This window comes from Oenanthe melanoleuca, chromosome Z, assembly GCF_029582105.1.
Source record: "Oenanthe melanoleuca isolate GR-GAL-2019-014 chromosome Z, OMel1.0, whole genome shotgun sequence".
In the NCBI taxonomy this organism is placed as follows: Eukaryota; Metazoa; Chordata; class Aves; order Passeriformes; family Muscicapidae; genus Oenanthe; species Oenanthe melanoleuca.
The window spans coordinates 41486584-41510653 of record NC_079362.1 but is presented as its reverse complement, the minus strand read 5'-3'; positions in this window follow the sequence as shown (position 1 = coordinate 41510653).

Below are 24070 nucleotides of genomic sequence, written 5' to 3'. Positions count from 1 at the left end.
ATAGGAATGCTACTGATCATTATATAACAATTTTATATTTATTTTCTATTGCCCTGAACTCTAATAAGGGAAAACACCTTTGTGTTTCTTCATGAGTAAGAGACCTACCTGCTTTCCAAGTGTTGTAAGACTCAGTTCTCCTAGTCTTCTGTGTTAAAAATGTGTTTATTTCCCCATGTAAAATTTCATGCTCTAATTTCTATAACAGAAATGATCCTTGTACTTGAAAATGCTGTGGATATTAATATTTTAAGTAACATATTAAATTATATTAAGGGAATAATTAGAATATTCAAAGTCAAATCAAAGTAATGATATCACACATCTGGGATTTAAATATTATTTCCTAATACCTATGTCACATAAAATACTTTAGTAACTTAAAATTTTGAATATTCCATTAGATCAGAATCCTTCAGAATAACACAAATTTACAGCAGCTGAAAACTGCTTATGGGACAGTGGGATGTGATAAATATAATTTAATCCCAAAATCATTAACTCATATAATACCATGTGTAAATTCTCAGGAAAATACTGATAATCAAAGGTATTTAGCTTTTAGAAAATCATCTACTGATCATTTTCCTTTTTTGAAGCAGAGGTTAAAAAACAAACAGTAAAAGCACAATATTCTGCACTTCATAATCTGTACATATCTTCATAAACACAGCTTATTTGTTTATAATGGGTAAAAAGAAATCCAGATTTCAATGAATTAAATGAGACTAAGATTTGGTTCTGTGTACAAAAAATAAAATGGGGCTGAGATTATTCCACATCTAAAATTCTGGATACATGGCTTCTTTAAAGTAGGAACCTCAGTCACTTCTAGCATTATTTCATAGCAAAAGAATAAAGGAGATGAGTAGGTGATGAGTTCTGTATTAAGAACTAATATACTGGAGTACATAATTTCTAGTACTAATTTCTAATGAACACAGACAAATTTTTTCATGCAAAAGAGCAACCTGCTTTATTTCAAGAGTTTCCTAATGAAAGCAGAGATTGTATTTAACAACAAAAGAACGATTAGAAAGCACAGTCTTACTATAGCATGTTAGGCTCATGGTAATAAGATTACAGAATTAAGCCCTTAGGAAATGACTCAGAAAATTAATTAAAATTGCATATAAATCATGCTGGCTTGATGTCCTAATGGCAGTACGCTGTGCAATGACACATCAGAGACATTAGTTTGATGTCTCTGCTTCAGTCTCCCTCACTCCTTGAGGCAGTGAGAGCTAGCAGTATTGTGAAAACAGAATATTTAGTTCAAGCAGTTGTAGGGACAAGAGAATAATGTCTTAGATGAGTTAGCAGTGATCCTTGCAATTCATTAAAGAGTGACATTGTCTTCTTTCAAGCTGGCATCTTTTGTACCACGAGACCACTATGGGGATGTTGAATAAATTGAGAAAAAAGAGCTTTTGGGCTGGGGTTTGAAAGAAGTGGGTTCCTTTGCTTCTCAGAGAACTGTGATATAAAAAAAATGAAGAAGGCATCCCACTGTCTTATTCTTAGAAAAAATAAAAAACATATGTTTTTATAAACATACTGAGGGAGGGATAAATTAGCTAATGTAAATATTGTTTACATTTCTCACAGCAATTGCCTTGCCTTAAAAATAATTCACTTCATGGAAGACAGCAATTCTCGAATGTTTTTACCCTAAAAGTGGGTGTAGGCTATTTCTGTTCCCCTGCATATCTAGAAACACCTGCCAAATACATGCAGATCACCTTCTAGGAGATTATTCAGAGCTCTGCATAGAGAACCTGCCAGAATCCTGCCTAAAAGCTTCTTCAGTACATCACATACCCATTTTAGGACAACTCTATCCTTTCAGAGCTACCATTTCTTTAAAAAGTACTTGAATATCAGGAGGGGTGTGTTAACAACTCCTGGTTGCCTACTTTAACCAGTTTAGAACATTTACCTTTGAATTCAACAGGAAACAACTTTGCTGCTTCTCTGGCAATCAGATTGATGGATGTGTAGATAATCACCTCAATCCCATGAACTTGAAATGAGTTTCCCTGTGACATACAGAGAACTTAGCTCAGGAAATAACTGACAAGATAATTAATACTCTCTACCACTGTTCATTTAGGAATAATCAACTTCTTTCCTGTTGTAACTGTACATATTCAATCTTTGGCCATAAAGCACATTACTTTTCTCTGGTTTTTACCTATTGTCATGGGTAACCCAAAATGTTACAGTATATCTATCTATCTATCTATATCTATCTATATATCTATATCTATCTATATCTATATCTATATCTATATCTATATCTATATCTATATCTATATCTATATCTATCTACATCTATATCTATATCTGTATCTATATCTGTATCTATATCATCTATATCTATATCTATCATCTATATCTATATCATCTATATCTATCTATATCTATATCTATCTGCACTATGTCATTTGCCAAAAATTGTTAGTTATCTCTGTAAGAACCAGTGGATGGAAATGGGGTTGTGGAGTGGGCTGTCCCTAGGGTCTCTTTTTAAGGCTGGGGGCACGCAGATAGAAACTTTCTTGCTCTTGCCTTTTCATTCTTGCAGGGAAAAGTGACATAGTGCAAGGACGAAACCTTTTTTTGTTTCTCTTGGGGCTTCCGAGGCGATTGCTTCAGGCAGATCTCCAAGCAGCAATAGCAGCCCAAGAAGCTGCATTCCACAATCCACCTGCATTTAGGAGTGAATGTCCCAGTCCACAGAGCTCAGGGTCGGGGACAGGCACCATTCTTTGAGGATGTTTTCATCCTTCCTGCACTGGGCAGCAGCACTGACCAGCGGAGAACAGCGGGCAGCAGGAGGGGCAGCGAGGGCAGCGCTGGCCGCACACGCGGCCACAAGGGATCCCACAAGGGATAGGGGAGGCTCTGCAGGGCTGCAGCTCCCAGGCACTGCCAGCACCCTCCTTCTGCCGCCAGACCTGCTTCCTTAGCTCCTGAGCAGGAAGGCTGAGCTGAATGCAGCTTGTCTGACACTTCGCCGCACAGACCATGAGGGCCTTTGCAGAGTGTGCCATCTTGGGAAGGGGTTTCTCTGCCATTCTTTTCTCTTTGTCTGACAGGCTCTGGAGGTCTGAGAGATTTAGCAAATTTGTAACCAGCTATTCTCACTGCTAGTTTTTGCCTATTGCTGTTTTGATTTTTACTAAACTGTTATTTCTTTTCATTTATATCTACTCACATTCATCTCTGCTGAAAAAAAAAGGAAGTGGTTAAAATTCAAAGGGGAAGTAATTAATTTTGTAGTGTCTGCCCCTTAAAATGTCTTAAACCAAGACACCAGTCTGTAAAGGTCCTTCTTAAAATTCAGAGCCTTGAGCCTTCCCAGTGCAATCACAATTTCAGGACATGACTAGAATTAATTCCATAATATCTTGCACCGATAACAGAACTGTTTGCAGAGGAGTCTTTAAAAATATTAGAAATATTAGTTAGTCTGTATTCATCAGAGAGTTTAGTGTCAACCTGTATACTTTTCACTGAGTTTTTGGAATATGCTAATGGAAAATGTGAAGACAGATCTGCAGAGTGTTAGCTGTAACTGTATGCTCAGAAAGCAAAACCTTATTATGATTGAATGCAAAAAACTCTTCAATCAAAAAAAAAAAAAAAAAAAAAAAAAAGTAAAATTGCTCTTATTTACTCAACTGGGATTGCAGAAAGCATTGTGTGAAAAAACAGATAAAAAAAAAAGGTAGTGTAAGATCTTCACATGATAATGCAGAACCATAATATCATTGTTCTAACGGTGGGGTGGTTTGACACATTGTATGGCTGATGGATACAAACTTCTCAGGAAGGGAATGGTAGGAGGAAAGGTCTTTCTTCATGTGAATAGGTATCTTGAGAATTCTGGGTTAAGTCATGGAATGAGAGGCTGATCTTATGATCACCAGGAGAAAGGAGAAAAGGAAACTAGCTTTAAGGCAAGAACTTGTTACCAACTACCCTATCAAATGAAGAAGTGGAAAAGTTCTGTTTGAAGCAACTCAAGGAAATCTCTTAATTATTCCCTGGATTGGCAGGAAACATTAACTTCCCTGATATCTGCTGCAAAGACAACTCACTGGGACACAAGTAAAAGAGAGAATGAGGGTTTTAGAGAGTTCTAAGACAACCTGCATGTTTGCTGTTGATCTGGGTGAATAAGGAAATGACAGAAGCTCTACTGGATCAAATACTTACAAAGAAGGAAGAACCAGCTGGGGATGGTACAGTCAATGTAACAACCATGGTATTCAGGAATATATGAAGATGACTCGGGAGACTGGCTTGGCTAAAGGTGGAACACGTAACTGAGGTTAAGTATCAAAAAGGAGTTGTGAAAAAGGACTTGTAAGAGAGAACAGGCTATGAAGGCAGATTGTAGAACTTTTTCCCGTGTTTGCAGGACTACTGCTAGGAAACACAAGGCTCCCTTTGAGTCTCAACATGAAAACTTCTATCCCTGCACTAGGAGTGAAAAAGTACACAATGAAAATGTGGACCCTGTGTTGAACAGGAAGACTGATTTCATCCAGTGAAAATGGCTGCAGGTACAGGTAGTGAATATTTTTGCTTTAGTGTTCACCAGCAAGGTTTTGGGTCTTAGTGCCTAAATGCAGGGTTCATAAAGGAGAGGAGGTCTCAACATTTAGTGAAAAGTGAGTCCAGAATCTAGTCTGCAGAACTAGGCTTTGTATAGCCATAGAATGTTTCAGATTGGAAGGGACCTTATAGATCCGTTTAGTTCCAGCCTCCCTGCCATGGGCAGGGATACCATCTACCAAATCAGGTTGTTCAGGGCTATATCCAACCTGGTATTTAATGCTCCCAGGGATAGAGCATCCATCTTTTCTCTGCCTAACTAAATCCATTGCCTCATTATTCACTGAATAATGAATTTCTTCCTCACATCCAATTTAAATGTCTTCTCTCTTAATTTAAAACCATTCCCCCTTACCCAATCACTATCTGACCATGCAAAAACTTCCTCTCCCACCTTTTCTCAATACATCTTTAAGTACTGAAAGGCTGTGATGAAGTCTTGCTGGAGCTTTCTCTTCTCCAGGCTGAAAAACTCCCACTCTCTCATCCTGTCTTCATAGGAGAAGCTCTCCAGCTCTCAGATTATCTTTATGGCTCTCCTCTGGACCTGCTCCATCAGGTTGGCATCTTTCTTGTGCTGAGAATCCCAGAGGTGGATGCAGCATTTCAGGTGGGATTTTATGGAAGCAGATTAAAGGGGACAAATCACCTCCCTAGCCCAGCATGCTGACCAAACTGCTTGTGATGCAGCCCAGGATGTGCTTGGCTTTCTAGAATGCAATTGCACATTGCCAGCTTGTCTTCCTCAAGTCATTGTCCACATGGGTGTTCTGAACAAGTTTATCTCCAAATCTATACTCATGTAGGGGGTTGCACTGGCCAAGGTGCGCTTGGCTTTATTGAATTCCATGAGGTTCTCATGGGCCCACTTTTCAATTTTGTCTGCCCCCTTGAATGGCATCCCATTCTTCTTTGTGACAGCCTTGTGTCCTTTGCAATCTTGCTGATGCAACACTTGATCCCTGTCTATGCCATGATGAAGATATTAAAGGCTGCTGGTTCCAAAATGCCCTGAGGGACACCACTTGTCACCAGCCTCCACCTGGACACAGACCCAGGCCACAACCCTATGGCTGCATCCATCCAGCCAGTTCCTTACTCACCAAATTGTCCACCCTTCAAATGCATCTCTCTCCGATTTGGAGAAGGGGAGGACATGTGGGACCTTGTTGAAAGCCTTACAGAACTCTAGATAGATGGCATTGGTCAGTCTTTGCTTGTTGACTGTTGCCATCACTCCACTTTATAAAGCCACAAGATTGGTCAGGCACAATTTGTCTTTAGTACAGCCATGCTGGCTATCTCAGATCACTTACTTGTCCTGTATGTGCCTAGAGGTTTGCATTTGAAGATGATAACAGAGTTGTCTAATGTTCAATCAAAGCTTATCCCTACCATCCTTGAAATGCCACAGAAATGGGGGAAATTTTGTGACACCTAGAGAAGCATAAATATTGTATTCTTCTTTGAAACATACTAAAAGAATGATCCAAAGAAGCCCAGGCTTGTCAGCCTTGCTTCAGTCTCTGGGAAAATAATGGACTGAGCCCATTTGGAGCCTGTTTCTGGGTATGTGGAGAGGAGGATGTTTGGGAAGTCAGCCTGAAGGTACTGGGTGCAAATCATGCATTAACACCTAATTTCCTTCAGTAATGAAATTACTGTATTTTCAGATGATGGGAGAACAGTAGATGCAATCTACTTCGCCTCTAGGAAGTCTTTCAGGGCAGTCATAACATCCTTAATTGTATTTTGAATTGTTGGGATCTATATGGAAGGCCAGGTAGATGACTGGAAAGCTGACTTCAACACTGGTCTCAAAAAATAGTAATTAATAATTTGATCTCTGTGGGGAGTCTGGCTTCAAGTGGACTACTGCAGGGTTCTGTTCTGAGGCCATCAGAGAGCATTGTCACCAAGTCTGTGACAATCAGCCTTGGGGAAATGAAAAGAGTTGGAGGCAGGGTTGGCATTCAGAGGTGCCTAGGTTGGTTATATGAGCGGTCCAGACAGAATCTGATTAAATCCAACAATGACACAGGCTGAGCCTTGACAGGCAGACCCCCTGTCAGTGACACATTCTGGAGATGGTTCAATCAGTGAGAAACTCTGTGGAGATGGACTGCAAACCCTGGGGAGCATCAAGGTGAGTAGGGGCCAGCTGTGTGCTCAGGCAGTAACAAAGGGCAGCAGTGCATTTTCTGTGTGGAAAGTGGCACGAGGTGGAGGCTGATCATTATCTCCATCTTCTCAGCACTTTTTAGACTACATCTAAATGCAGCAACCGATTTGTGACCACCTAATACAGGAAAAATGTCAAGAAACTAAAGCAAGTTTGGGAGAAGGCAACCAGAATGGTCAGTGGCTGCAGTATTTAGCCTACCATCAGAAGGAACTAATGCTTGTTCACCTTGGAAGAAGAACAGACCAAAAAGCAATCTTTCAACTCCTGTACAGAGATGAACAAGGAGCTGGTGTAAGAAAAAGAGGCTACAATTATAGATAAAAAGTTATTTTTCTCTGTGGGACTAACAAGTGATGGAACTGAGTGTCCAAAAAAATTGAAAAATTTCTGTCCTTTCTTTTCTGGACTCAACTGGACAAATCACTGAACAATCCTTCCCGATTTAAACATCAACCCTGTTTTTAGCAAGTAGCTGGACTAAAGGTCTCCTGAGGCCCTTTCCAGCTTAAATGATTCTGACAATATAGCACTTTGCTTGTAAAAGGTCATTAAAATTGTACTTTGCTAGGAATTACAAGCAAAATATTTACCTTTCCACAAATTATTGATACAGCTCCAAATATCTTTAAAAGTAAGTTTAACTATTGGAGGCAAGAGGCGGGGGGGAGCTAGAACAGCAGTACAGCTATTTTAATGTGAATCAAAATATCTAAACTTGTGTGGCACTATCACAAAAAATGGCTTTCTGATGATTTTTTTATCATATCACATAATCCAGCATTAGCATATAGTGGCTCAGTGACATAATAAAGTGCAAATTTAGGGCAGCAGTTCTTTATTTGACAGTCTGCCATTCCCATCTTTGTTTGGAAATAAAAATACAAGGAACAAAACTTTTCTTGAGACTTTGACACCTTACTTTCTTCAGCCACAGCTAGTGTTGTTTCTTAAAAAATGAAAACAAGAAAAAAGGCTTAATTGTGAAATATTTGATTTTATACTATTGAATTTTACACTATTGAATTTTACAAGTTTATTGAATTTTACAGGTTTAATAGTGGTATTGACAGTTTCTAGTTTCCTGGGTAACTCCGTAGTTCAATGTTCAGTTCTAGTTTTTAAATATAATCCTAAAATAACCATAAGGATAGTATTTGATACAATGAATTTAGCAACCATTGACTTAAATGCCAGCATCATTCCAAGTCAGATTTAAAAGGCTTCTGCAAAATTAGAGAATAATCTCCAAATCTTACTCATGCATTAGAAAAATTAAGTGCTAGCCACTAGACATAAATATAGTTTTGAAGCTACTCCATCTCCAATAATTTTTACATTGTGTGAATTAAAATTTAAGCACAATGATAAAATAAAAATTCAGATTGGTAACTTCATCATAATTAATTTTTGAACAAAAGGCATGTGAATTATTTGCTATATTTCAGCATGTAAGTCTATGATATTAAAAGGGTTTCAGGTCAATGCTAATATATGGGTGAAATTGGCTGCTATTTTACATGGTTTTAAGAGTATGGAATATATAATGGAATATACATTATATTATGAAATATGCAGTTGAATTAAAGTGTGACTTAGGATCTCTGAAGCATTGCATGAATTAGCTGATTGTGTTTGCAGATATTAAAATCATTGTCAAAACCAGAAATTATTAAAGTAAGACTAGAGGAATAGTGAAAAAAAGGGATATTAAAAAGGAATTATATGAAGAAAATGAGTATTTTTATATTTTCATTTAGACTTTACTGCTTCAAAGTAATCAATTGAAATCAACTCAAAAAATGAGAGCTAAGTCCTTTGGCATGTTGTACTTGAGTCTAGAATTTCTCCTTTCCATGAGTCTTCATTTAAACAAGGCATTGAAATATACAGCTTCCTTTCAGAAGACATCTGAAGCACAAGCTCAGCATCCTCTTCTGAGATGCATTTTTCCTGTGTCTTGCTCCCCCTGTATAGACTAAGTATGTCTTGAAACATCAGCTTAGACTAATAGCCTTTTGTACAGGATCCTTCAGGTGTGGGTTTGCTCCCTCCTTTTCTAGTATGTGAATGTTTCTGTCCACACAGTGTACCCAACAGCCACAATCCTTTGAAAAGGATCCTCAGGAAACCTTGTAAGAATAAATACTCATTTATTTTACCTCATTTCCTAAATCCAAGTGTGTCTCTGTCTGCCATATAGACGATCTGCATACATCTGTCTGCTCCAATGTATTAAAATGTGTTTAGGGCCTTCAGTAATTGTAATGGCAATAGTGATGGCAAAGAAACTGAGGTCACAGCAGCAAAGCAAACTTGAGCAAATCCTTCTGTCATGCTGAAGATGGAAAAGTGAGAACATTGACAAGAGACATCAAGAGTTTCATGCTGATGTTTCATTACCTGAAAGGGGATATTGTGATTTTCTTCCTTACAAAAATGTTATCACTTCTTAGGAGAAGAAAAAGAATTTGTTTTGAATAACTTTGGCATCCTACTCATTTCACATGACAGAGTGCAAAATGTACCTGAAGGTTCTGCTTCTCTTCCCAAACATCCCTTGCAGATCTTGTGCTGTGGAAGACAGAAGGATTCCCCTTCCAAATACTATGACTTGAAGGAGTGCTTCAGGGAAGTGCTTGAAGGAGTGCTTGACCAGGATGCTATTGCTATTTCCATTAACCACAGAGTGTTAAGCTTCTCCATTGATTTTATTTTTCATTAACATGCAATGTCTTTGTTTTCCGTGTGAAATGAGTAGTGATAACAAAAGAATTGATGTTGGGATGCTCTCAGTGACTGTAATGTAAAATGGCCTGGAAACATTAGAGAAAAAAATTGAATCTAAATATCCCTAAACTAGGGAAAAGTCCAAAAACATTGCCTCTTTCCTATTATTTTTATGAATCCCCATAGAGTAATATCTACCTGTTGTGTGTCTCAAAGAGCCTTTTTTGGACATGATCAAGGATAACTTAAAATTTTAACATTTCTAAGAAATTTCAAAGACATTTCAAGGAAATTGAATTTAAAGAAAGATTGAATTAACCATATCTAAGAGTTCCAGCCTTTTGGCACTTAAGGGACACTTACAGGAAAGTTGGGGACCAACATTTTAGCAGGGCCTGTGGTAATAGGACAAAGCTCCACTAAAAGAGGGTTGATTTAGATTAGAAAAGAAGAATCCTGTTTATTACATTGCTAGTCATAAAACAGTGTCACAAGTTGCCCAGAGAGGTGGAGGATATCCCATCCCTGTAAACATTCAAGGTCAGGTTAGGCAGGGCTCTGAGCAACCTGATCTAGTTGAAAATGTCCCTGCTCATCCGACTAGATGACCTTTAAAGTACATTTCCAACCAAAGTATTTTATGATTCCATGATCTAAGAAACTTTGTAAGAAAGAAAGACTTTGAACTTTTAAAAGAATATGAACTGAAGATTGCTAATGTTTTGTGTAGAAATTTTCCTACCTTATTTTCAATAGTCTTACTGATTACCCTCTCAATCCTTAAAAGTGGTTGCTACCCCAGTTCCAAAGATGGAAAAGAGTAGGAATAGATAAAGTCTACAATTGTATGTTTAAATTCACACTGAGCTATCAGAGCACACGGAAATGATGTAGTAATGAAACTCTTTACCTCATGGATGTGTCAAAGCCCTATTGTGTATTAAAATATCACAGATTAGCAATCGTGACACCTTTTGAAATTTGATGTTGCATGACTTAGGTGTAAACAGGACAGCTAACAACTATCCCAGCTTATTTACAGTTCCACTAGTAAAGATATTTTATACTCTTCATTTCTCACAGAGAAATGCTTTTGGAAGAGAAATGGCTTGTAAGGAAAACTTTAATTATAGTAATTTCATTTTTAATGAAAGAGGAAAAAAGGAGGATCAAAATTCATTTATATAAAATATTATTAACTTTATTTTGTATATAATTGTTGATCTGTTCAACTGAAATAATTATACACTTCCCACAGTCATTGGATTAGAATAATGCATTAAGTAAGTACAATCACTGGTATCCCAGCTATCATGTGCTGAGTTTAAGAAATAATCATTTTATCCACATGACCATGTTGTTCACCAAGACTGTTATTTTACTAATCCTTATGATCCAAGCAATTCTCTGTTCATGTTCCAGCACACAGTGGGTGGGAGAATTGGATTTGTTAAGCTGGGTGGGTTTACTCTTCTTTTATGTGTTCATTATTGTGTTCATTTACTTATTGTACACATATGGTGATAGAAGCTGCTAAAGCAGTAAGAATTATTCTGCAATAGAAACCAATACAAGATTTGCAACATTTGTTTTGGAAGTTTTGTGATTAAAAATAAATTTCTTTTTCCATGTCTGAGTATTTACACCATGGATTCCTGCAACTTTTCCACCAGATATTCAAAAATTTGGATCCATAAAATGAAACAAATGGAGAGAATCAACAAAGTTTTACAGACAGAAGCTACTGCAATAACATCAAATCTTCTGTAGCTTCCAAACGATGCAATTACTTTCCCAAACTACATAAGTGGGAAATATACTTTTCCCATCAGAACAGTACAAATTATATTTTTTATTACTTTTGGAATTATTACATTTCAAAGCTGTTTCAGGGGGTATGTTACCTTGATTCTAATGGAGTAAGGACAAAAAAAAAGAATTTTTGGCGAAATGAAGTCCTCAGTCAGAGTTAGAGTGTAGGAAAAATATACCTACCATTCAGCTCACACAATTCTTTAGGAAGTTTATTTTTGCTTTCAGTCTCTAAATATCAGGAATAATTAAGAAAATAACTGATAATATAAGCCTAAGAAGGAAAATGCATATTGCAAAAGAATAAACAGAGCATTTTAAAATTTTATCATTGACATGTGTATTTAGTTCTCCAGTAAAAACACTGCAGTTCAGGGTAGTAGGAAAAATATTTCACTAAAGGCCTTTTTTCCTCTTTATTTAGACATTTGACTCACAGTTCTGGGTTCATGAAAATGGCCTCTTTTACACATTAAGCCTCTTGAAAGGCTTCCATTTTTTTTCTCCTGGAGGCTGTTTGTTTCATGACAGCACTGTCTACATTCCTCACAAAAATGCAGGCATTTGTCCTTGTGCTAAATGCTATCTTCCTTTGATAAGAAGAAAACTAAATGGGAAAGGATTGGAAGGTCAACATGTTCATTTTTCTCTCAAGTGAACATAGTAGATAAATACTTTTCAGTACTTCCTCCTTGTTACAGTATAAAGTTTATAGATTTGGGATGAACATTTACATTGCCATTACTCTGAAAAGAGCAGCAAACCTGGGTTGCAAAAACTCGACTCCAAACACAGGGCAGGAAGTAAATGTTTTGTATTATTTTGCTCACTTTATCTTCTTCTATTCTTGTACAGTTTAGTTCAAAATTTCCATTCATTACAGAATATCAAAGGAGAAGTCAATTATATTTCAAAGCTACAATTCAGCCTAAAGAGAGGACTTCTGGAATTCTGATACACTGTTCTATGTCATATAGAATCTTGAAGATGAGCTGGTGACTTTCATATTGGATAAAGTTAAAAAGCCACAAAATAGTTCATGCAGCTATGATTGGTCTTGAAATTATTACAGGAAGGTGCAGGTGCAATGGAGACTCAATAAAGGGTCTCTAGGAAAAGAATGCAATGAAGAGTCCATAGGAGCAGAATAGTTATTTCATTGTTAACTAATTGTTCAAATAGTCTCAAACAGAAACTGTAATAGAGTGAAAGGTTAAATAATAACTTGGAGATACCTGATAGAAAGAAAACATAATATCAAGTTACCTTAGATAATTATAGATACCCCCGAGGGAAATTTGTAAATTATGGCATAATGAAAAGGACCAAGACCACCACATGCACAGTGAGAATTTTGCTTTATAAGGGTGAGTGAACAATCACCTTTTTCTGTGTAGTTGTTTCTTTGTTATCTTTGTAATACAAAAACTGTGATTGTTTCCTAAAAGGTGTTCTGACTGTGCTATATGCCTGATGTCTGATTCTGCAGAATCGTAATTAAATTAAATATCTTGATTCAGTGTATTGATTGGCTCTTGCACATTAGGTGAAAGAAGTGAAAGAACCTGGGACAACTCCACTCCTTCATTATCATCATCCCAGAAAATTCATGTAAAATTTCCATTGAGTTTTTACTGTTGGATTGAGAAACATGCAGAAATTGTCAACCTTTTTAACATCTTCGTTTCTCACCTTAGTTCTTTTAAAAATCTGGAACTCTGAATTCTGGAATCCCAAACAAGTAAGGTAAGATCACAAGGATAAAAGCAGCATTTTTTAATCACAGCACACTTTGGCTGGAGGAGGACATGATAACTATCTGTCTTCCACATTTTAAGGAATCTAAATTTCGTGGAAGTGAGAATAATGACAATTCCCTTTATTCCTCCCATTCCCTTCATCCACCAGTCAGATCTAGAAAACTAGGCTATTAATTATTAAAAGTGTAGCATAAATTCCCAGATAAACTGGGATAATTTCTATCAGACTTGCAGAAATGGTTGGAGCATTTGTAGATTTAATTACTCTACTGGAGGAGTAATTAAAGGACTGTTAACAGAAAAAACTAAATGTAAGTTTGTGCTCAAAATAACTTTGTAACCAGATTCATGTTCAGTTTTCTTAATCAGATAATTATTATATTGTATAACAGCTTTAAAAGGCTTGAATTTTAAGTTCATGTTGCTGTAACTTTAGACAATAGACTCCCTAGAAGATAAGAATACTTTTAACATGTTTACTTGTTTCTGATTAGGATGCTGAAAAAATTTTTACTTATGATCCAAGAAGAAACACTTACGTAGAAGAACCTAAAGCCCACTAATCTGGCACAAAGTAGTGCTTAAAGTTGATTTTGGGAAGACAAGCATCATATAAAACTACATATTAAGTAATAACCATACTATGGAACACAAGAAATCATTGTAGAGTAGCTTATGGTCAGCACTGTTTTAGCCAACAAAACCAAACAGACATTCAGCTTCAGGCACAGAGATGATAATATTTTCAAAAGTCATTGTCTGAAAGCCGGCAACACAGGACAGACAACACAGGAGCTTTTGCTCAGAAATATTCTGCTAGCTTATCACAGCAAGAGCTGGAAACTCCCCTCACAGCAGTTCATTTGAAACTAGTGTTATTGAACCATTCTTGGCAGTAGGTGCAGAGATCTTCCTCTATGAAAATAGGGGCAACTGCAAGTGATGGAGGAGATCAGAAAACATGAGTTGCTCATAGCTTATGATTCACAGTTTTTATAACTTTGCAACACTTCTGAAAGGTGACAATACAATTCTGTCTTCTTCAGCTGAAGAAAATAACTAGAAAATATAACTAGAAAGAGGTTACTATTTATAGATATAATTGGACAAATTCAAAATTCTTTCAGAATACTGAGCTCTTATACAGAAATTACATAATGGGCAAAGCTTCCAGTAAATTTAATTGGAGAGAGAAGCAAAATCACTTCAGCTAATCAGACATCAGTGTCTTGTGTTATATTGCAAAAATGACAGCTTAATGGGTGGCTTCATATGGACAGTTTATCTTACTTGTCTTGTTTAGCATATGTTTTACCAAACAGAATTTATCTTGCTTTTGTTGTGAAGAATATCTACCCCACACTTCTGTTTTCTTCAGTTAACAAGTCAGAAATTTTATACCAGATGAGGATGGGGAAAGGATGTTCTGGTCAGTTAATCACGTCTCTGCTTCTCCTTTCTCCTCAGGCAGAAGATTCCTCACATTCTTCCCCTATTTCAATGTGCGGTCCTTCCCACAGGACACAGTCCCCCACAAACTTCTGCAAAATGAGTCTTTCCCACAGCTAGTTCTTCCTTAACTAGAGTGGATCCCTTCCAGAGGGTTCAGTCCTTCGGGAACAGACTAATTCAGCATGGCTCTCCTGTGGGTTCTTATGTCATGCCAACAAAAGGGCTCTTCATCATGGGCTCCTGTCTCCATACTGCCAAAAGCCTGTTCCCATGCAGACTTCCCACGGGTCACTGCTTCCTTTGGGCACTCATCTGTTCCAGCACTGGATCCTCCATGGGCTGCAGAGGGACAGCTTGACTCACCGTGGTCTTCAGCGTGGCCTTCAAGAGAAAATTTCTGTTCTAGTTCTGGAACAAGTCCTCCATCTTCCTTGGTGTCTGCAAGGGCTGTTTCTCTCATGCATTTTCACTCCCCTCTCTCTTCCAAAGAAGCTTTCCCCCTCATTCTCAAATGTGTATAAGAAGCAGTATTTTTGGTTGATGGGTTCAACTTTGGACACTGATACAACAATCTGGGACTGGCTGGCACCAACAGCATCTCACAGAAGCTAGCCAGTAGCTATGCTGGAAACAGAGAAACCTACTACAGCCACCTATGTAGTCATCCCTGCCTCCCCCTCATCACAAATACCAAAATTTTGCCACACAAACAATGCAAGAGGAACAGATATGCACTTCGGTGCATGTAAAATGAGCACCATCCACCTCTCCAGGATGTCCATTCCATTGTTCCACCACCCTCTTTGTGGTGAGACATAGAAGAACTATTTCCCAATGTTGAACCTGAATTTCCCCTTATACATACATTTTATCATAAATACTGAGAAGAAGAAATTAGCACCTCCCTCTTATCTTCCTCTCCTGAGGAAACTGTAAAGAACCATCAGTTTACTTCTCAGCCTACTTCTCTTCAAACCTGTGAAACGCAGGGCCTACAGCTGCTCCTCACAGGACATACCTTCCAGCCCTTTCACCACATTTGTTGCTCTCTTCTGTATCATTTTTAAGTTAAAGTGTGGGGCCCAGCACTGCTCACAGGACTCAGGGTGAGGCTGCACCAGGGCTGAATCCAGCAGGATGATCCCAATCACCGCTGGTGATGCTGTGTCTGATGCACCCCGGGGTGGGGTTTGCCCTCCTGGCTGCCCAGCACACACTGCTGATCACCCTGAGCTGCTGCCAGCCAGCACCCCCAGATCCCTCTTCCAGGGCAGCTCTACACACACTCCTCTCCCTGCTTTCCCTTGAGAGAGCCAACAGCCCCTTTCATTTTAATATTACCATCAAACTTGCTAATGCAAGTTCTGCATTTAGATAATTGAAGAAAGTATTGAACAGAACTGGCCGTAGAGTTCAGCCCTGAGGAATTCCACTAGTGACTGGCCACCAGCCAAATGTAACTCTGTTTGTGACAATTATTTGAGCCCTGCTACCAGCTCACACACAGTGCTGTGTGCCTGCTCATTGCACAGCAAGGCATGTCCACAAGGATATAGTGAAGAAGTATCCAAAGCTGGATCAAAATACAGAAAAGTTACATCTACCACCTTTCCTCCATCCATCTGGAAGCTGAACTTGTGTCCTGATTATGGAGAGGAGTGCATGTAGTACTGCGTGGGTGTTATTCAAAAACAAGTTGTTATTCAAAAACATCAGCATTATCCTTGAGGGTGTGGTTTTGGCTGGGAAAGCTGGGGTGCCCTTGCCATCAACATCAGTGGACTTGATCCCTCTGCCTCCCTGCCAGTTCTTCTGTTTTATCTCCAGAGCATGGATACGGACCCTGGTGCTGAAAGGGACAGCAGGAGAAACAAGTGTGAACTGCAGTGCAGAATCGCCAGAGCTGGTGGGGGAGGCTGCTCCAGGAAAGCACCAGCAGAGTGACCCCACAATGCAGCAGTGTTAGAAGAGATGCTGGAGGCACCCACACAGAACTGAGCGAAGTAGATCCCTACTCAGATGATCTAGCTTCTAGGGGCTTTATTTTGTTACTTTACTATTATTTATTACTATTACTATTATTATTATTATTATTATTATTATTATTATTATTATTATTATTTCAGTTTGGGAGTTGGGAAAAACTAGCACCAGCAGCTTTCTCACCATCTTGCCTTTGCTCCTAATGACCATGTGGGCTGTGTGCAAGAATGATCATCATATTGTCTTTGTCTGTGGATGGAGCCATGCAGACATGATCTGTGAGGAGTATCCACCTTTTGTTGCCAGTGGTGAACACCTTTCTCTGGGTCAAACACCTTCTCTTTCTGACATTAATATTGCTGTTGTTGTCGTTGTGTTTCATTGCTTTATACTTTTAGTAAATTTTTATCTCAACCCATAGTCTCTTTGTTTTTTTGTCCCTCTCTTAACAGGAAGGGCAGGGGAAGTGAAATGGCTTATTTTGAGTTTAATTTCAGGATAATTAATAATTAAGGATATCAGATTAGGCAAAACTTCTCCTTTGTGAACCCATGTTGATGGTGCCTGATTTCCTCGTCCTTGACATGTCTTTCTACAGGATCCAATAGAACTCCATTATTTTTCCAGGTAGGGGTTAGACTAATCTGCTTTTTTGGATCTTCCCTCATTCCATTTTTGCAAATGTAAAGACATTTGCTGGCTTTCAACCAGTGGAAACCTCTTTGGGCTCCCAAGACCTTTGGTAGATGCTTGAGCTGGTATAGAGGATGAAACTTAAGGAAGCTTTGTCTCAAACATTCTGAGGATTGGTACATTAGGAGAGAGTCTCGTGGAGGTGGGGCAGCACTGCTGTAACCCAAGTTCGTGCTCTGCCTTGAGACCTGTGCTCAGTTCCCCTGCCAGCTCACTCCCTTGGAGATGGGCTGGCTGTGCATGCCTGACCAAATCACCACAGAAAATCTTACTTTACACAAGAGGTGTGTACCAGGAGTCTACCTCTTAACTATAAGAGGGAGTGGATTTGGCCTCCTTCCTCCCCTTCCCTCCAATCGCTTTATCTTTTACTTTTCTTTGTCTTGCAAACCCAGGAAGATGGGTTTGTCTGGATCATCCAAGCAGCAGGACCAATGCAGGATGTGAAGACTGGTGATATTATTTTTCTTCTTTATTGTTCTTTGCCTGAGCAAAGCATGGCTGTCATATTCTACTCTGTACTCTGTACCAAACTCTTTTGTAAGAGCGGGGATATTGTGGGAGTGTCTTGTGGCTCATTATCCAGCACCTTTGTGTGTTGTGGCTTGTGAGCCAGCACCTTTTGAAGAGTCTGTTGTGGGACTTGAAAATTTATTGAAGTGTACTGTAAAAAATTAATGTCTTATTAGCAAACACCTTTTGTGGAAGTGTATTGTGAAAATAAGGGCTTATTAACCAGCACCTTTTCAGTCTAAATATTGGGTCATTGCCAGAGTTATGGTGATTGTACAATAAAAGCTTGAGAATTCTCTGACATGTGGTCTGGTGTCTTTGGTCTGCCTCATGAGAATTTATAGTGAAATATTGTGCCCCATACCCATGGGTCATGGCAGAGGATTCCTGCTGTAGCACCCTCTAACTCCTTCAGTTTGCTGGGGTTAACTCTGCCAGACCTCATGAACTTATTATGAACATTCAGATGGTAAAACTGGCCCCTCAGGATTTTAGGGCCCACAAATGGAATGCCACTCCTGCAGTCAAGGTCTTCCCCCTCATGGCAGTATTAGTATTAAACTAAGGGGAAAAAAGGCATTAAAAATTAGTAACAATTTTGTGAGTAATCCTTGCTTTCTAAGAAGTTTGGGGGTGGAGGAGGTATTGAGTTTAACCAATGTACAGAGAATGACCTTTAATTATAGAGAATCAATACCCCATAAAAATGCTCTATGCCACCCTCTTATTCATAAATCTTCAAGTATGTAGCTGTTAGCTTTAATAAAAAAAAATGTTACAAATAGGTACAGATGTTGTCATCAGCTGCACAGTTTCCAGTGGTCTGTACTGGATAAGGGCTGTTAAAATATGCATATTAACTTCATAGGTATTGTTCTAGGTTTGCCTGGAGCACAGTTAATTTTCTTTGCAGTAGCTAATATGGGGCTGGGTTTTGGATTTGTGCTGAACACAGGGTAGACAATATAGAGATGGTTTTACTGATGCTGAGCAGCACTTGTGCAATATGAAAACCTTTTCTGATTTTTGTGCTGCACTGCCAGTGAGGAGTCTGGGGGTGTGCAGGCACGAGGGGCACAGCCAGGACAGCTGATCCCAACTGACTGAAGGGATATTCCATATTCCCTACGTTAGGCTCAACAGAGAGCTGGGCAAGAAGGAAGATGGGATGTGTGGAGTGTTGGCATTTTTGTTGCCAAGTCATAATTAAACCTGACAGAGTCCTGCTTTCCTGGGGATGGCTGAACACCTGCCTGCTCACGGGAAGCAGTGAAATAATTGGTTGTTTTGCTTTGCTCGTGTGCATGTGTGTTTTGCCTCTCTGTTAAACTGTTCTTATCTCAACCCAGGAGTTTTCTCACTTTCACTCTTCCAGTTCTCTTCCCAGTCCTACTGGCGTGGGTATGAGTGGTGGAAATGTAAGCCTTAGTTGTGAACTGGGCTTAAACTATGACAGGTATAAATTTAGGTTTCTCTTCATCTTTTTATGTGTTTAAAATCTGAGAATTTGCAAACCCATGGAGCATAAATCATGTAAAACGACCTGTTTCAGGTGTTGGTGCCATTGAATTTTTATGGAAAATTATTATTTGCTTTTCCAAAAGTAAATTCCATTTTTTCACCTGTAGTTTGGTTCTACAATTGCTCAATTTTGTTAGGACATAGAGTACAAACCAATAACTCTTGTATTCACCTTGAAATTCCTTTTTCTGAAACTGAGCAAATGGTCATAATTAGAAGTAATGTAATTAGAATGGACAAATTATTTAACTAAGCCAAAGTCTTAGCATAGATGAATACTGTTTTTTAAAAACAAGGCACATAAAACTTTTTGGAAATTGAGACATTAGTAAACTCCAGGAGATTGCTTAGGAGATAAAAGATAGAGTCTCTAAGTTGCTGGAAAAAAAATTACATATGATTTTGCTATATATTGCAGAGATGCCAGCAGAATATATGTGGTGTATGTGTGCATTACTATATTTTTGAATATGTATTTTCTCATTTCAGTGTGCAAAACAAGAAAAACAGCTGAAATATTATAGTCTGGATACTAAATATTGACAGTTTCATTAATGAGAATAAAATTTTCAGAGCTAAATGGATTTACAGTTTCTATCTAAGGCTTGACTTCTTAATTTTTAAATTTTGTGCGTGCACAACATGCCTGAGGAAGCAAACTCTGTATTTAAAAAAAGGGCAGTGAAAACTGTAGGAGTAGGTAGAAGTGGAGTGGGTTATCTATCTGCCACATTGCCTGCAAGCACAGCACTGTTTAACAGTGAGCACATTTGCTGCAGTCATTCATAGGCTGCAGCAGTGATTTCATTAACTAAAACATTAGAACTAAATTACACCTGTCCCATATGGAGTAGCGAGGCCAGGAAGAGCTTGTGCGGGAGGACTACATTTGTAACAGTGTACCTTTGCTAAAGGCAACTTTAATTTGGCTTTCACCATTCACACACCAGTCTGGAAGCTGATAAATACCTTGGTTTTCATGTCCGTGCTCAACTTTCACTGCAATATTCATGTTTACACAGCTGCATTTCAGTGTCCTCTCTTTCAACCAGCAACTAATACATCTGTCTTCTTCCTCTGTCTTCTGCTCTGCTATGACACTGATACATAAAATACTCTTTCCTCCAAATTGTGGCTTGTTGTGTTGGCCAAGAAGATGATGTAGCTAATTCTTCACTGAATTTTACTATTTATTTTTTAAATTATTTATTAAATGCTCTCCAATCTCAAAAACTATTTTGTGAATTTTATTAGTTAATGAAAGTCAAACATTATTTGGCTAGATTCCCCAAAATTCAGGCATTCCAAAGTAATTTTCCACAGCTGCTTGTGGAAATTGGAAAACATTTAAACAGCACGGTTTTAAATGTTCAATTATTTATTTCCAAGCTTATATTTTAAAGCAAAATTTAACTTTCTCTCTCTTTTTTGTTTTTTTTCCAGTGGAATTGCTTGCAAAGTTAGGTGTAGCTCCTTTGATTACTGAAGTAGTATCTTGTGTAAAGGAATTTATGATGCTAACTAAACTAAATGATCTAATTCAATTTTGTTTGATTGATAACTTCTCTTTCTTTTGCATGAAAATGAAGATTTGAAGAAATTCATGACAGAGGATTTTGGGCTTCTAAGAAGTATTTTAGAAGAGAATTTAAAAAATATTTTTTAAATAAACAATTAAATAGATGCATAGAAGTGTCAAATTATGTCATGAAAGACATCATTTATTAGTTTTTTGTATCAGTAGGGTTGAGAAACTTCTTAAATTTGTTTGGATGCAAAGGCTGCCTGCTTTTCCCTGTGGGCTTGGAGAGTTTACTCCATATTTCACATATAAAGTCTGGTCACTACACTATTTCATCAGTCATTTGTGCTGCTGAAAAGTTATTTTGCCACTACAACTTGAATTTCATTTTGGATGTATTAAGAATTTTTAGTTGGAAGGCTGGAGAAAACTTATAGGTTTTGAAAATTAATTTAAGAGGATCATACAAAGCCCAGACTTACTTGTTCTTAGAAAGAAGTCTTGACATCACACAATCAAAATGGGAAATCATTTCTCACCTTGTAAAAGTCAAAGGCATCCTCTGCATTTTTATTATTCTGTTGCAATCCAAATATTATTTTTCCATTCTCTAACTCTTTCTCATCACTATGTGATCAAACCATTGCCTGGAAAGAAAAGGTTAGATTTATCAATCAAAGTTTGCTAGCAGGGCTCAAAATAATTGAACCCTCAGGAGAAGCAAGCCTTGTGTATTTTATTTTGTTTTGTTGTTTCAATATCTCCATAAAAAGCCATTTCAATATGTTTGGCTCTGTGGCAGGAGATTTTATGAAGTGCTTATCCTTTTCTCAGTTGCAAAAAGCAAAGCTGGTATATCTATTGCTATATCAATATCAATATCAATATCTAAATCTCATCTACATCTATATCAGCCTTTATATCTTTCTCTGCATATATTTGCTGGTTTCATGCCAACAAAACTTTTTCATAAAATCTCAAATCTCTTAGCATGCAAACAAAATTTTTCAGGCTTGGTCAAAATGATCTTTGATTGTGTGTTTTAATAGGATTCTGTCCAGAATCTCATTCTGATATCTAAGAAAGAAAAGAAAGTACCTCTGACAACAAAGTGTTCATCTATGAGTTCTAGCCATGCAGTCTTGTGCTAGAGCATGTCCAGTGGGTTTCCAATGCTGCTGTAATAACTGTGATTTACCAGACATGCTACATGACCACATCTTTTGACATGGATGTTCTAAAATTAACTTCCTCTAAAAATCTGTTGGAACAAAAAACCAAAAAAAACAAACAAACCAAAACAAAAACAAATAAACAATAACAAACTAAAAAGGCAGAAAACTAGGTAGCAGTCTCACACTGAAAGTTTTTGTGTTGACTTCAGTGAATTTGGGTATGAACTATATGCAAACCTGGAAATTATATCACATATCTTTTTTGCCAGCCCCTCAGAAAGCAAGCTTACTTCTCAGAATATCTCAGTGATATTGACTGTTCAAACACATTCAGATAACAGGCACACATTACTTGCTAGAAAACCACAGGATGTAGCTCTGAGGAGCACAGCTCCTAGCCAAGGGGTTTGAGTTCACCAGCTTCCCTTTTGAAAAAGGCTGCCAGGGAGCAATGTTAAACTTGGCTTTGGGCCCCCATAAGGAATTTTCCTTTTTGGTTCACAAAATTCCTGATGTGAAATTGAATTTGAAGATTAATACAGTACCACTCAAATTACACCATAAATTTCTCAGAAATTGGAATTCCTCACTCTCAGCTCTCATTGCGGACAGCTCTTACCCAGCATGAGAGTCACTTCCTCCTGAAAGTAATAATCTTACAGTTTAAATGTTTTAATTAGGTTTATCTGGTATTGACATTTACACACAAAGACCATTCGTTTGCTTCTTGTATGTTTTCCAGTTGGAATAGTTTCTCATGAAGCCATATGTCAGCTTTTTTTCCACTCAGCATCACACTCCTTTTGGTTGTCACAGGGAAGCTTAAATTCCATAAGCCATTTAGCTCCAGTTGGAGGCATGTGCAGCATAATGCCCAATTTGGCTCTGCAACAAGTCAGTAACATCCATATTGAACTTTGGGAGAAGCAAACACATCTAACATCCATATTGAACTTTGGGAGAACAAACACATCTGATATACTCTTGTGTCCAGGTATATTTTTTCCAATTGGTTTTAAACCTTCACTTCAGTTCTTTAGGTACATTTGAAACTTTTTAGGCTATATGCTAATATAAATAATGGTGAGTTACAGGAAAAAGAACATTATCAGACAAGGGCATAATGTTGCAAAACCCTTTTTTGCTTCAAAAATTCATGAACATTTTTTAAATGAAAATAATATTTTGTTCCATTTTTACATTTCATCTAAAAATCTTGAAATTGGTTTTTCAGGTCTCAAGTGCCCTCTGTCCACCAACGTTACTTGAGCTGTAGAGAAGAAAAGCTGACAAAAATAACTCCTCCAGTCAACAAAAATTCTAAAAGACTAACTGATGAAAAAAAAAATACCTCCCATAGTCCTGACTCATTCTCTTTCTGATAATATATTTCTTGTAGGTTCTGTTTATTAAAATAATTTTCCATGAATGGATAGACACTTGGCAAAAGTATATTGAAAGGAAAGTCCTCTTTCATAGTGAATTATATAAAGTCTTCTTCCAAACTGAATTATATAAACCTCCATAAAAAATTTCATGAAAATATAAAATTAAGATGATTCTTTAAACAGTGATGCTGCAGCTCCGTTAACAAATAAAATATTTTAAAAGGTTGGGTGGTTTTTTTCAAATTTAAATAAACTTGAAATACACAACTAGATTCATTATCAAAACATTAATTTCCTTAGTGAAAAAAAAAGTTTCTGTTTACCACTAAATCCATTATTGTTGAATGTAGAAGTCAAATTCAGCTCATCTAAGAAGATATTTTTTCATTTTATTACAAAATTTGCTGTGAAACTTACACTGGACTTGTTAAATCTTGTAGAGAGGGTTTTTAAAAATGCTTTAAATGTGTTTTATAGGAAATATTGTTTCAAATAAAAAACATAGTGACTTTTTTATGACAGGATTTGTTGCCATAAACTTTCCTAATAATTTTTGATGGATACAATGCCATTAGCCACCGGTTTATTTGTGGTGGGGATTATGTATTCATAGAGAGCTAAGATTCTTTCTGTAGCCATTTATTACCTAAGTCAGACCAGTATTTTGAGGGGTATATTATATAAAATGATTTATAGAAAATTCACCACAGTTG